Source organism: Phalacrocorax carbo, chromosome 33 (assembly GCF_963921805.1).
Source record: "Phalacrocorax carbo chromosome 33, bPhaCar2.1, whole genome shotgun sequence".
Classification (NCBI taxonomy): Eukaryota; Metazoa; Chordata; class Aves; order Suliformes; family Phalacrocoracidae; genus Phalacrocorax; species Phalacrocorax carbo.
The window spans coordinates 132835-143714 of record NC_087545.1 but is presented as its reverse complement, the minus strand read 5'-3'; the positions used below and the strand labels follow the sequence as shown (position 1 = coordinate 143714).

At 54.7% G+C, this 10880-nt stretch overlaps 1 long non-coding RNA gene across 1 annotated transcript; it reads right to left on the bottom strand.

Annotated features, from left to right (window-relative positions):
* Positions 1-3707: 3707 nt before the first annotated feature.
* Positions 3708-5030, bottom strand: LOC135310336 (uncharacterized). Its single transcript, XR_010370432.1, has 3 exons — positions 4718-5030; positions 3961-4105; positions 3708-3759 (listed from the first exon to the last, which is right to left on the bottom strand). It is a non-coding gene; the product is annotated as an uncharacterized LOC135310336 (long non-coding RNA).
* Positions 5031-10880: the final 5850 nt, after the last annotated feature.

The following is a 10880-nucleotide window of genomic DNA, read 5'->3' as shown; positions in this document are numbered from 1 at the left end:
TTTTGAGTCTGTCCAGATACTTACTCGCAAAGCTTCAGCAAGCTCTAATGCTCTTACTAAAGCGATTATTTCGGCCCGTTGTGCAGGTGTGCCCTTAGGGAGTGACTTGGCTTCCACTACTTGGTCTGTGGTGGTCACAGCATATCCTGCCATTCCCACTCCACTCTTTACAAGACTGCTCCCGCCAATATACCAAGTGTGGCCAGCTTCTTCCAGCGGCTCCTCCTTCAAGCCGGGCCTACTCGCATGCACAGTCTCAACGGTTTCTATGCAGTCATGCGCGACAGTCTCCATTTCCTGTTTGTCCGTTAAAAAGGAAGCAGGATTGATAATAGGAGATGTGACAATTTCTGTATCATCCTGTTCCATCAAAACTGATTGATATTTCAGGACTCTTGATGGCGAGAGCCAGTGTCCCCCTTTTTCTTCTAAAACGGAGGTTACAGTGTGGGAAGTGTGCACAATCCCCTTCTGTCCCAATGTGAATTTTCAGGCTTCTTGGATAACCAAGACCACGGCAGCTACTGCCCGCAGGCATCCTGGCCATCCTTTGCTTACTTCATCCAATTGTTTGGAGAAGGATGCTACAGCTCGTTTATAAGGACCCAATCTCTGGGCCAAAATTCCCAAAGCCACTCCTTGCCTTTCATACGAGAACAGCCAAAAAGGGCTTAGTTACATCGGGCAGGCCCAAAGCTGGAGCCCTCATTCGTTCCAATTTCAGTTCTTTGAATGCCCGCCCGGCTTCATCAGTCCGTATTCATTGTGCCAGGCTATTCTTCAACAGTTCATACAGAGGTTTAACCAGAAGTCCGTAATTATAGATCCAGAATTGGCACCAACCTGTCATTCCCAGAAAGGTTTGAAGTTCTTTTACCGTGGTCGGTTCTGGAGTCCTGCACGTGGCTTCTTGCCGGTCAGTCCCGAGCTGTCTCTGTCCCTTAGAAGTCACAAATCCCAAGTATATTACTTCTTTCTTCAAGACCTGGGCTTTCTGTAACGAGACTCGATAACCACTTAGTCCAAGAAAGTTTAACAAACTCACAGTCCATTCTTTGCATTCTTCATCCTTTTCTGCGGCTCTCAAAATATCATCTACGTATTGTAAAAGAGTACTGTTTCCTGGAGGTCTTTCCCAGGCCTCTAATTCTTCAGCTAATTGATTTCCAAAGATCGTGGGGCTGTGTTTAAATCCTTGAGGTAACACTGTCCAGGTTAGTTGGGTTTTTGGTCCCGAATCAGGGTTTTCCCATTCAAAGGCAAATAAATTGCAGCTTCCAGGGGCCAAGGTGAGGCAAAAGAATGCATCCTTCAGGTCTAATACTGTGAACCATTCATAGGTTTCTTTTAAATTAGTTAGTAAGGTGTATGGGTTCGCCACTACCGGGTATGGATCTTCGACTCACTCATTTATTGCCCGCAGGTCTTGTACCAATCGATATGTTTTGCCATCAGGCTTTTTGATAGGCAAAACAGGAGTGTTATACTCGGAAGAGCATTCAATCAATACTCCAAATCTTACGAATTCTTCTATGATGCTTTTCACTCCTCGCCTGTCCCCTAATTTCAGGGGATATTGCTTTACCTTGACAGGTTGTGCCCCCTCTTTGAGTTTAACAACAACCAATTCTGCAGTTTTGGCCTTTCCAGGCATTCCCGAGGCCCATACTCCTGGATATACCTGGTCTTTTCTGTCTTGTGTAATTTCCTCTCCCCTAACCTGTGGTTCAGTGAGGGTCAAACTTAAAATGTCAATGTGGTTTTCTTCTGGTATTTTAAATTCAATTTCCCCATCATTAAATTTTATTTCAGCATTCAATTGTTCTAGTAAGTCTCTTCCCAAAAGTGGTCTAGGAGCTTCAGGCAGGTAGAGAAATTTGTGAATCCCTACACTCTTCCCAATTTTGAAGTTCAAGGGTTTCAAAGAGAAAGCTTTCTCGACCTGTCCGGTTGCTCCTGTTACCGAAAATCGCGGTACAATCGGAAACGACTCTTTAACACCAATTCAGTAGTAAAGAGCAGTCGTTCTTTATTCCCAGCACCGGATGCACGGGGGATCGCTCCTCCTAACGTGCATACCTTACACACCTTTCCCATACGATTTAGAGATCAAAAATTTACATATGCATACATATTCATTATTGTCCTTTCTACTGATTGGCACAAACTTGCTCGTTCCCTATGTAAATTACTGCGCAGGCTCGGTTGTCCTCTTCCATTGTTCTCTTTTGAGTAGGTGGTGTTACTTGGGTCGGTGGTCCCTGAGTCGGTGGTCGCGATCTCCCCCTGCCGGAATTACCTTTTACCTACTCGGCTCTTAATCTTGGCAGTCCTGGCCAGTTTCCTCAGTCCGCTACACGGAACCACATTTTGTCATCCTTTTCTGACAGAAACACATTGTCTGTTGTTTTGTTCACATGAATGCTTACCTAGGGACTAAAATACAGGCCAAAGACTACACTGATTGGTGTACTCCCTGTCCCCAGACTTAGCGTCCAGTTGGGTAGGGCTGTGCAAGGAGTAGAGCAACATCCGTGGTTGGTTAATTCCATCGCTCTGGTTACGTTTCCCCCCTTTGGAAGTTTTGAGGTAATCATCTTTTCAATACTTCCATCTTAGATCAATAATATTCCACTATATCAGTTTAGTGTTTGGTTCATCCTCTCAAATTTCTTACTTGATTGTGGTCTCCAGGGCGTACGCAGGTCCCATTTTATGCTCAAAATTTTACTGATTTGTTGAACTACATCTGCAAAAAAATGTGGTCCTCTATCAGAGGACATTCCCATTGGCACTCTAAATCTTGGTATGATTTTTTCAGCAATATCTTAGCTATTTCTCTGGCTTTGTTGGTGCAGCAAGAGAAGGCTTCTGGCCATCCAGAAAATTGGTCAGTCAGCACTAACAAATACTTAGATGTATTTTGTCTGGGTAACTCAGAAAACTTAATTTGCTAATAACCTTTGGGAGAATTTCTTTGTTTTGTTTTTCTTAAAGGTGGTTTCTTTTGGTTCAGGGGATTATTTCTAGCACAGATAAGACTGTTATTATGGATTTAACTATTGTTGTCATGTCTATACACGCTACAGATGTTTTTAAACTCGACACTATAGCACCTACACCCCAATGTGTTTGCTCCTGCTTTTCTTTTGCAAGTTTTGTCATAACTTGTGGGGTTGTTATTATCTAATTTTTTGGTGTTACTCACTATCCTATTCTGTTTCTGTGGGGTTTTTTCCTTTTTTTTTTTTCCTCTTCCATTTCATTATATTATTGTCAATATTATCATAATGATTATTCTGTCATTATTATAATTATTATTTTATTGTAATTATGACACTGTGCTTATCTCAACCCACAAGTTCTTTTGCTCTTCCAATTCCCTTCCCCATCCCACAGGGGTGGGGGGAGTGAGCGAGGGGCTGCGTGGTGTTGAGTTGCCAACTGAGGCTGAACCACGACACCAACACATCACAAGCAGCTGCAGAAGCCAGGGGCCTTCCTCAGGCCTAGCACCTACCCAGGCGCCTGTGACATCAGACGCAGGTGGAGACGCCAGGGGCCTGCTTCTGCCCTAGCACCTACTCAGGTTCCCATGGCATCAGAAGCAAGGAGACTGTGGGAGACAGTATTGAAAGCTTTACTGAAATCCAAAATGATGACATCAGCTGGTTCCCCCCAGTGCTCCATGGCCGGCGGCTGCTTTTCCAGGCACACGTGTTGCGGGGTCTGCTCTTGTCCAGGCGGGGTCACTTTGACCTTGCAAGAGTAAGGCCAGGTTTCAGCAAAGAGCACCCATGAGTTGAGAGGACCGTTAAGACATCTTACAGCAGAAATCCCAGGAGAGTTTGGCCAGTAACTAACTCGGCACTCCAGAATGCCCTACCTGAAAATGCTTTGCGGGTAATAGCAGCCATCTCGCACAAGTTTGGCAAGACCTGCCCCCCGCCACCGACTCACCGTTTTCTCGTCCACCACAGACAGACTGCACAACAGAAAACCATCCCAAACAACATGGAGCCCAAGACCGCCACGGCGCCTTCTATGCAGTAGGACCGGAAATCTTTTGGATCCATGGCATTTGTGTCCTTCTTGTCATCCACGCCTGGAGGAATGATTCTGTGTGTTAGTGTGTCCTGCACACTACTGCTACAAGAATCCGAGAAAGGGAATGCCTCATGTGCCAATCATTAAGGCTCAGGCACAGAGGATGCAGAAGGATGGTGTGGAGGTTCCCTCTGGGCCGTGGCCGATCTGTCAGGGCATCCCTTTGGACCTCAGGTCACTGGAGGGATCCCCCTCTGTTGTGCCCAGGGCCTCTGGGGGGGACTCACAGCAAGCTCTGGGATGCAGGTACTGATGGAGGGACATTGGATTAAGAGTCACGTTTGTCATCCCCTACTGACCGTGGCTCAGGTGGCCTCGTTCCCAAAATGGCAGAGTTCTGAAATTCCTGTGAAGGGGCGCGGCGGGCGGTGAGCATCTCACTGCATCCACAGAGGGTTAGGAGCGAGTGTGTCTGTGGCACACTGAGGGCAATAACCTCCACACCCCAGAGATGAGAGTCCTCCTCAGAGAGGTGCTCCTGCCTTCTTTTAGAGCAGTCGCTGCGTACTCCTAATCTGGCTGCTGACACGATGTGCAGCAGCAAGCGCCCCGGGAAGAGCCTGCAGACACCAGGGGATTTGGACTTCTGACACCAAAGGACAGCAATTACCTGGCACCACCTTTGAGTTAATTGCCCCTCTTCTGTCCTCAGAGACCGGCACCATGTGACCGTCTCCTTCCTGAAGCACCTCCTTCTCCACAGTCTCACGGTCCAGCTCTTTAGAAAGAAAGCGAGTCAGTGTAACTAGGCATAACTAGACAGCAAACCCTGACCTGCTGAACGCCTAGGAGATTGCATGTGATCTTGTTCTCATCCCACTGAGTGCGCTTCCGGCAAACTGCAGGGTGATGGTAGGTGACTCCCTTCAGAGAAGGCAGGACGATGCCGTGGCAAGTTCAGCAAGGGAAAGAGCCCTTCAGAAAAGCAGGTCCCATCGTGGCACCTCCATCACCCGGTAAGGCTATCAGAGACACATGGTGGGCTGAACCGCGAGCTCTGGCAGCCATCTTCTGGGCACTTTCACAAGTGGCAGTGGAGAGCCCACAGACCCCCAAGACAAGAGGAGAACCACAACCAAGTTCTCTAAAACACAAGTGGAACTAGACAGCTAAACCACGATTTCCTTTGCGCTCGCCCACCTTCGCTTTGCCAGGCTGGCTCGTGCCGCTGCCTGGAGGCTCACTCTGACCCTTTGGGAGCACTCATGAGGCCAGGTGGAGAGCACGTGGGGGAGCGCGGCTGTTTGACCCATCGCCCCTTTGAGTGAGACGGACAAAGCCCACCCCAGCATCAGGGAGTGCCACCCGCAGCTCTCCCTCCCCACAGGACCCACCCCCCGAGGGGACGGAGTCAGGCCCTCTCAGGAGACACCTGAACCTTGCTCTCCCCCTTGGCCTTTTCTCCAGCATGTGCCCGCGGGCACGCCTCCAGTTTTCCGCAGCGTGTCCCACTTATGGCCCCTGCAAGACTGCTCAGTACCTGGGTTCTTTTGAAAGAAATCGTATATGCTGGCGTGGTGGGCTTCCCCGGGGTCGGACAGCACTGCCAAAAGGAGAGAAGGGTAAAGCCTTCTTTTAGAACACTTGCTCTCTACTAAGAGTTTGGCTGCTGACACGATGTGCAGTAGCGGGCACCAGGGGAGGACCCTGCAGACCCCCAGTGATTTTGATATGTGACCCTGGAGAACTGGGGGACAGGATTACCTGGCATGCCTGTTGATTGAATCGCTGCTGGGTTTTCATCAGAGCCTGGCACCGTGGGACTGCCTCCGTCCTGAAGCGGTTCGTTCTGCACAGTCTGGTGGTCCATCTCTTTAGAAAGAAGGATGATCTGTTTAATTAGGAGTAACTGCTCCTCGTCAGGAACATGGTATCTTCAGGAAGCAAAAGACGTTAACACTTGGAAACAAAGCCTGGGCGTTTGGGGGTGCACCTCATCTCTAGTGCAAGCAATGTGCCGTTCACAGAGAAAAATGTCAGCACTAGGCACTTCCCAGTTTACCAGTACACAGCAAAAGCTGACGTGCAGAGAGACTAGGAGATTGCATGTCATCGTCTTGTTTGTACTTAGATTTGCCTATTTCACCTTCCTACTTTGCTCTTTGAGGAGCTTAACAGAAAGTATCCCGTTCAATTTCTCTCTGATCAAATATTGAAAAGGAGCGCTTAGTCTGTGAAGTCAGCCAAGACTGACGACTCACCCCTGGGGTGCCAGGTGAGCTCCAGCGCAGGACCCAGCCGAGGAGTCGGAGCCACATCTGCAACCAAACAGCCATGAGAAGTTTTCATCCTACGCTGGGGTACCCGCCATCATAACCGAATAGGGGAACATAGGTGGGGATCGCCTAACGACACGGCACGCACACGCAGGTCTGTGCTCTCACACCCGCAGGAGATGCCTCGCTCACACTTGGGCTTTGAGCTGGCAGCTCTCAAAGGAAGTCAAAAGCCATGACGTACCCATGCTGCGATCTCCCTGCGCGTCAGCCCTGGAAGCCAGCCGGGAAGCTGGATGTCCATTGCCTCCTGCCACGTCTGTAAACAAACAGAACAGAGCAGCTCCCGTGAAATATTTCCATATACTTTTTCAGATACTTCTTCATTCACGGATGCAGTGAATGTAGTTCAAACGCGGGATTGCTGCATGGCACTCTTCTCTCCCTTCCACTCAGGGGCATCGTGCAGACAGTTCCTGGGTGCCTGGACCACGGTGATCCAATAGCAACCATGCGTGGAGCTGTCGGGAGAAAGGATTCCCTGGAGCTCACACCAGCTCTGAACTCAGCCCCAGAGAGCCCGCGGGCTTTGCAGCAGGCACTGGAAGCAGCAACAGGCTCGCAGGGTCTGGCAAAGACAGCTTTGCAAGGCAGAGAGCCCCAGGGCACATCACCAAGCTCGAGCTGTGCCGTCTCTGCTCTTCTGCATGTCTGAGCATTGGCCAAAAATCGATTAAGGAAAATTTCATATGACAAGCGCAGTCAGACCTAACTACTCATTCCGTCAAGTGACATACCTGTGGAATCACCCTGGGGCTCCTGGACAGCATCTTCCTGAGAGGCCTGGTGGCCGTGGCCTGGAGGCAGAGCTGTAATCAAGCAGAGCATTGCAGGGCTAAAGCAGGAATGCTCCCGTCTTCCTGAGCGGACATCAACCCAGGACAGACGTCCCCAGGGCTGAAAGCCGGACCCAGCTGGGGAGCGGCAGAGCCATGGCTCGGGGCACAGCTGTGACCAGCCGGGCGTAGAAGCACTCCCGCAGGCTATTCCCTTGGCCGGCCATGCAGCTCTGGCCCCGATACGCAGGCTGCAGGAAGGCTGCAGCGGGACTGGGCGGCGCAGGGCCGGCTCTAGGGATGGTTTCTCACCCCGCGACACGGCTCCCGGCCCCACCATTCCCTGGAAAATCCCCCTGCAGTGGCCGCGGCCCCCTGTGCCTCCCCACAGCACGACTGCCTCCCACTTGCCCGTGGAGCTGGCCACAGCTCCCCTGGCTCAGCCCAGCCCTGCTGCTCTCCCAGCCTTGCCCCACCAGGGCCCCGGCCCCGCTACCACCCCAAGGTGCGCTGGGCGCCGCTCCACGCTGCCCAGGGCTGGGTGCCAGTCCTCGCCTGCCACCTACCTAATCCCCGTGCTCGCCACGGAGCAGCCCAGGCCTCCCGGGCTTGCAGGGCCACCAGGAGGAGGAGAATAAGGAGGTGGCTGGGGGCCACGGTCCCCTGCACCTGCACCATGCTGCTGCTGCAACTGCTGCTGCTGCTGCTGCTGCAGGCACTGCCTGAGCTGTACCCGCAGCACAGCCCAGGACATCACGGCATGGCCCAGAAGGGTCTGTGACCTCACAGTCCGGCCTCCCCACCCCCCAGCCACACCCCTCCTCCAAGCACTGACCCCCTGGAACACCCCACCCCCACAGGTCACCTAGGGAATCATAGAATCATAGACTGATTAAGGTTGGAAAAGGCCTCTAGGATCACCAAGTCCAACCGCCAACCCAAGACTACCATGTCTCCTAAGCTATGCCCTGAAGGCGGGGCTCCTGGGGGGGCGCGGGGACCCCCTGGCAGGGAGCGGGTGCGATGACCCACCGTGGGACGGTTCTGCCAGGGATGCTGAAAGGCCCTGAGTGCTGCAGGGGCATTTCTGAGATGCAGCAGCAAATCTCACCGCTAAAGGAGACCCATCCTCCCCGGGTGGCATCCTTGCTGGCTCTCCGTCAGCCTGTCGCTGGCTGTTTGGGGCCCCGGCTGGTGGGACCCGTAGGGCACATTAGGAAAGTTCCCTTCTGTAATTATGGAATCAACCAGTCTTTAGAGTAGGGAAGCGTGTTAACTGTGTTGGTAGCTATCTATCTCATGAGTTGACGTGATACACTGTAATGTGATGAGGTAGTGGAGTTTTCCTGGAGACTTTGCTCTTCTTGATGCTGAAGTAAAACAAGGGAGCCCAGTAAAACCAAAACAAACAAAAAAGCCAAACACCCCGGCCCTGGCAAGGAGGGCTTTGCATGCAGGAAGCTTAGAGGTGCCCATGAAGCCTAAAGGATACCCGAGGTGAAGCAAGATAATGGCAGCGCCCTAGCCCCTCTGCCATGTCTTTGAAACCTTGCCAGCATCGTCTGGCGTCACAGATCTGTCACTTGAGGAGGGCTGATTGCAGGGACACCTGGATCAATAGACAAGCAGCAAGAGCGCTTGAAAAGTAGAGTTGCTGTGCAAAGTGTGTCTGTGTTTAGTGCCGGGTAGCATGGGTGCTAGCGATTGGTCACGTCGCCTTGTAGCTGAATAGCGGAGGGCTGTAGGAACCCTGTGTGAAGGCCCCTGCGGGGGTGCCCCACTAGCCTCTCGCCTGGGTTGGCAGAGGGCAGGCGGGAAGTTTTTGTGAGAGCGCCTTGGGGCTCAGCTGTGAGCAGGGGCTTTTGCTGGATAAGGCCCGGGCAGCGCCGGAGGAGGCCGTAGGTGGGTCCGAGCGAGCTGGGTGGCTGGTGCGGCGCCAGCTGCGGGACCTGGGTGTGCGAGCCCCAGCCAGCGATGACCGCTCGCCGGCCAGGTGTGAGCTGAGATTCTGCGCTCAGCCAGTCCCTGCCTGGCCCCCCGGGGCGGCTGCCCGAGCGAGGCCCCATCTACCCATGCTCTCAGCAGCCATCCCCAGCCCAGGTCACCCCCCAGCTCCCCTCCCACTGAGCAAATGGCGGCAGGCAGAGAGAGGCGCTGCAAAGCCAACACCCAACTCTTTTAATGAATTAGGCAAGAAGCGGGGATGTGGGGGAGGGCTGGGGTTGGAGCAGGTGGGTGCAGGCCTCCGTAGCTCCTCTGCACAGGGATGCAATGGGGGATGGTGCTGGACCGGCGTGTCACAGGTAGCCGTACTCATCTGCTATCCGCATGTCGGTCTCCCTCTGCACAAAAAACTGCAGCTGGCCCAGGGACGTCTGCAGGGCCGCCCGCTCCCGCTCCTCCTGGGCCAGCTTCTTCATGCGCTCCCGCTGGGGCCGCTGCTGGGCTGTGATGGGCACGGACGCCTCCTGCTCCTCCAGTGGGGTGGGTTGAGCTCTGAGGACCCACCGGGGCCTGAGGGGTAACAGGGAGTCGGCGGGAGGGTGCGGTGGCGTGTGCCGCTGCTGCGGCAGCCTCTCCCGTGGTGTTTGGCCCCCTGTTGCTGATGGGGGCAGGCGGCTCGGCTGCTGGGGTTTGGTGGTAGCCCTGGTGCGTGCCTCGCTGCTCGATGTCACCGCTGGTGTCGCATCCTTCTTGCCTTCAGTGGGGCACTTGGAGGCAGCCAGCACAGCGCTGGGTCTCAGAGCTGCCCGCAGGGAACTGGGGACCCTGCGGGGCACGCTGGGGCCGGCTTGGGGCTCCGGGTGGAGCGGTTGGCGCACCGGCCCCACCACCTTCACTCTGCGCCCCAGCGGGTGGAAACTCTGGATGGAGCTGAGCAAGTGTGCCTTCAGGTCGGTGCGGGGCGTCCTCAGCCCCTGCGCTGTTTTGGCCGGGAGCTCTGTGTGTGGCAGCTTGTCCTGGGGTGGCATGTCGCGGGGATCCATGCTGCGTGCCCTCTTGCTGAGCGGCGGGTCGGGTGGGTGAGCGGGCAGCGGGCGTGGGGCGCTTTGTCCCCCGGCATCCCCGGGGCTTCTGGGTCGGTGGAGCACCGAGGCGGGCACGTTGGTGTCCTCAGGTGCCCTGCGCTTGCTGCCGCCTGCTTGTTGCCCACTGCTGCCTGCCTGCTGCCCAGGTGTCAGGGGGCCAGTGTGGGCAGGGACACGCAGCGGGCAGGAGCCAGTGGGGTACGGGGGTTCCTGCTGCACCGTGACACTCGGTCCAAGTCCCTTTGGCTGGTGGGGCAGCAGCGTCCCCGGCAGCGCCTGCTGTCCCCGGCCGTAGGCAGGGGGACAGGGAGCAGCCATGGTGGGGAGCTGCAGCCCATGGGGGAGCTGCAGCACGGAGTAAGAAGCACCCCACGAGGGAGCTGCAGCACCTGTCCCGCGGCCCCCAGGGGCCCTGGCACCCCCTGACAGACGGTGGCCTGGGCCAGCTGGTGGGTGACGTTGTGGAGCTGGGCAGGCTTAGCGCACACCGCCAGCCCCGGGGCAGACGCCAGCACGCGGGCACTGACCGGTGGCGGCATGGCCGGGGTGGTGAAGCTCACGCCGCGCACCTCCGATGCCATCGGCAGCCGTAGAGGGAACCTCTCTGTTGGGGGAAGCAGTGAGGGGTGGTTGGGTGAGCTATTGGTGGTCAGAGCCGGTTTGGGGGTTACTGGAGGGCAAGAGCACCACGA